This window comes from Panicum virgatum, unplaced genomic scaffold, assembly GCF_016808335.1.
Source record: "Panicum virgatum strain AP13 unplaced genomic scaffold, P.virgatum_v5 scaffold_5569, whole genome shotgun sequence".
Classification (NCBI taxonomy): domain Eukaryota; kingdom Viridiplantae; phylum Streptophyta; class Magnoliopsida; order Poales; family Poaceae; genus Panicum; species Panicum virgatum.
The window spans coordinates 831-5,053 of NW_024376574.1; the positions used below are offsets into that span (position 1 = coordinate 831).

The following is a 4,223-nucleotide window of genomic DNA, read 5'->3' on the forward strand; positions in this document are numbered from 1 at the left end:
AGGGTGAGGGCGCGGCACCGGTATCCTCGGCGCTCAGGCCACTATGGCCGACATCTAGAGCCCTCAGAGTACAATCCCTTCACCAATCTCCTCTTTCCTGTTGCTCCATGCCCTCATCCTCCAAGTTTCAGAATCTCACATTTCGATGCGCGAGGTCTACAACGGCACGCTAGCCGGCCACATACAGGGGCAAGCGGCGGCAGCTGGTTGGCGCCCACAAGATCTGGTCCCTTGACCTTCGTGCCATCTTCACTGGTCCTAGCAGCTCACGCCGGTGGCCTAGCGGCTTGTTTATTGTTGCCTTTGCAGGTTGCTTATGTCGGCTGTCTGCATATCATCTGATCTGTTGCTTCTTTGACTTACAGTGCTTCATTCCGGTTTCAGCGGTAGCAGCTCTTGCCTCTGTTCAGGAACTGCCACAAACTAACCTTGGGTTCAGGTAATGCTCAATTCTAGAATCTATTTTCTAGCAACAGCAGCAAGGGATTGCTAGGTTCACTAACCATAAGTATATAGCATAATTGCTTCTGATAGTTTATTTTTTTTCTAAATTCTAAGTTATATTGTTCCATATCTTTTCTTACTTGGTATTCTAAGTTATATTGTTCCATATCTTTTCTTACTTTGGTATTCTAAGTTATATTGTTCCATCTTTTAGACTGCAAGGTCATGGCTTGGGTCGGACATGCTAACATTCAGTTGGTTTGTGTGCAGTTCAGTGTTTTTTGGAGCCTACTAGGATGCCTGTGATATCACTATAGCATGTCACCCATTTCTGAAAGCCTAAATCATTTTTATATTATTGTTTGGCTTATTTTCATACCCTTTGTCTTTAAACCTGCAATTACAATGGTCCAAGCTGTCATTTATTCTTGCAGTTGAGTAAACATCTAATATTGGTTATTTCTCTAACTTGGAGATGATCTGTAAATAAGGATGTCAACTACTTAAAACTAAAAAATCATAAAAAAATTGAGGCACTTAATTAGTTGACAGTTGAAGAATCCATAGAGGAGGATTTTTCTTTATAATGAAGACAATTGCACCATTATTGTTTAATTGTGCGGCACACTGTTGGCACTTGGCACCCAGTTGAAACCTGCGGCACACTGTTGGCATCAGGAAGATCGATACCTGTTGTTTCAGTCATTGCACTACCACATCTTGTAAGGTAACTAACTCTTGTCACGATCGCTGCATTTGAGGATGAATCGAGAAGGTCGAAATAAGTCTGACTGAAATTGCTCTGAAGTTGGCCTTGTAGTTTAAAGAGGTTCTTGATATCACGGATATTTTTATTGTTTGCCATTCCATTACAGTGGGGGTTCCTTTCACTCTGTGCCAAATTTGCAATTAAGACAGAAGGTGTGTTCCTAGAACCTGTTGGAAGTAATTCCCAATTTGGAATGATTTGCATGTCAAACCATAAGGTTTCTGTAGTTCCTCATCTTCAGTGAGTATGTTAGAACTAAAATCTTTGCCGCAAGGTATATCTTTTGTTATTGTTCCTCTTCTCAGATTGTTGTGTTATTTCAGATCATTTCAAATCTATATACAGAATAGATGCATATCTTTACAACTCTGCAATGTTAACTCTGTCCTTTAAAAGTAGTGCCGTTTAAAACAATTGCAAAATAAGAAATGTGGATTACCCCTACGGTCTATGGCCATCAGGAAATCAAACTGTTATGATTTACCATTTGCTAAATTTGGTGGTGTAGCCTGGTTCAATTTTTGTGTCCTCTTTTATTAGTATGCAAACAGGGCCTTTTGTGATAATTGTTATCTCAAGAACCCAGTCCAGTAGCTATATTGCCAATTTATATGCTGTGAATTGTAATTGCCTCCACATAAATAGTTCATGATATTATGCCTAAATGCGACTGTTATTTTTGTCTACAGGGTGCCAAATTGAATAGCTGCCGCAGGGCTTGCACGGGTCCTGGAGAAGCTTGGGATATATTGCGACGTTGAGCAGCAGTGAACGGAGGATCATTCAAGCACCACACTAAATTACGTGAATGCATGAAGATTACAATGGGAATATGGTAGGAGACTAGGTATCTAAGTTAGTGGCCGTAAAGCATGCAGGTAACTGTTAATGAATAGGTGCTGCGAGATGTAAATGAAATGTGGACTGTGAGAATAGGTTCTACCCTGATGTATAAATGAAATGTGGATTGTGATAATGACCTTGACCGCAAGAAAGCATATCTTTTCTCCAACTCAAATTAGCTGTTATTGGCCACTTTTGTTGACAGTTTTAGAAACCAGTTTGATTATCAATGATTCAATATTATGTACATTTTTTATTGTCTTGATACTTATATAGCATATGCATTGTCATATATTCAAATAATTTTCTTACATGTGCATGCCGCACGTGCATGACAACTAGTTAGAGTTTTACAATCCTGTTTAAAGATTTTCCGGTTGTGGGGCGGTGGACATGCAGAAGATAAGATGAGAGGCAATTTTACTGCTGCGGGAGGATTTTACGGTTGCGGGTGGTTGAATCTGTTGGATGGTGCGTTGAATAGTTATTCAACACCCCAGGAGCTAAATAGTGATACTATATATATATATATATATATATATATATATATATATATATATATATATATATATAAGACGGATGATTCAAAGTTGCAAAAAAAGTCAACCGCGACAAATATTTAAATTCGGAGGGAGTAGAAAAAAAGGGCCCATGACACACCTCAATCAATCCGCACATCAGGGATGTGCGAAATGGGGTGCCAGTCCTTCCCCTTTCCTTCCTCATAGCGCCTCGCCAGATCAGGACGCTTCTTGATCACCAATTTCTTCAGAGTGGTGAGGCATTTTATACCCTCTGGCAAGGATTTTATTCCCTGATAGTCAATGATCTCCAATTTCTTCAGAGCGGTGAAACCTTTTATGCCCTCTGGCAAGGATCCGATTCCTCCTAACCTAGAGATGCATAGCTTTTCAAGGGAGGCCAGGCTTTCCATCCCCTGCGGAAAGGATGTGATGAGTGGGCAGCTGTCGATGCATAGCTCTTTAAGGGACGTGAGCCGGCACATGGATTCGGGAAAGCAAGCCAGCCCATCCAACCCAGAAATGTGGAGTTTGCATAGAGCACAGAGATCTCCCAGCCATTCAGGCAGCTCATGAAGTGCATGACATGCATGAATCCTGAGATCCTCAAGTGATGTGAGATGCTGATGCTGCAGCGATTGGGGAAGGCTCTTTATTTTGGGCAGCCATTTCAACATGTAGAGTTCGAAGAGAACAGAGCTCGCCCAAGCATTCCGGCAACTGCTTAAGTCCGTCGCACATTCCTATCCGTAGCACCTGGAGGGATGTGAGTTGCCCCATTGCTTGAGGAAGGCTACTAAGGCGACAGCAGTTCAGAATGTTTAGCTCTTGTGGATATCGAAGCTCCCCAAGCGCATTATCAATGAGAAAAGTCTTCAATAATTCCCATGCTGTCATGTGTTGCACCACCTCCCACTCACGTCCGGTGTTTTGTAGGTGGCTATGATAGAAGTATGAATTGGACCTCTCGAAATGGAATTGGCTGTGGTAATTAGATTCTGTGATCCACTTCCCAGCACACTCGGAGAACTTCCAATGCTTCAGGTGACAAGACAAAGGTAGGAATGTCTTGATCTTCAATGTAAGACAATTTGATATATTCAGACATGTCAAGCAATTACCAACTCGGACCTGTCCCGAGTGAGGTGCACAATTGCTGCAGTTTCCTCCCTCTTCTCCATCAGACATGGTCCTCTCTGCTACCAACCACACTTCTTCCAATCTAGGTAGATCATCCATTAATAACTTCACCAGTGAAGGAAATGGGCCACAGCTTATGCTCTCAAGAGAAGGCATCTTGTGCAGCTCAAGCTCCTCCAGACAAGGAAGTTCCACAAGCCCTTGTAGATGCTTCAATCCTTGGAAATCAGATAGCTTCATCGCCCTCAAAATTGGAAGCAAGCTTGCCCCTTTACTTCAGTACCAACAACCTGATTATGCATCCACCATGCATAGTTCTCGCCTGAGTACCCACAAATTTCTAGCTCTTTAATCCCAGCTGGCGGTTCTAGGCCATCAAGTACAGCCTCCTCCAACATAGTGTCCACCTTTTCATTAAAGAAAAACTCAGTGTTCACCTCACCTTTCTGATGCATCTTCCATTCTAGCTTCAACCTCTGTAAATTTGTCTTCTCTTTCAAGCATGC

At 42.2% G+C, this 4,223-nt stretch overlaps 1 long non-coding RNA gene across 1 annotated transcript; it reads left to right on the forward strand.

The window, feature by feature from the left end:
- Positions 1-220: 220 nt before the first annotated feature.
- LOC120694401 lies at positions 221-2,305 on the forward strand. The gene is made up of 2 exons (XR_005683475.1): positions 221-439; positions 1,903-2,305. It is a non-coding gene; the product is annotated as an uncharacterized LOC120694401 (long non-coding RNA).
- Positions 2,306-4,223: the final 1,918 nt, after the last annotated feature.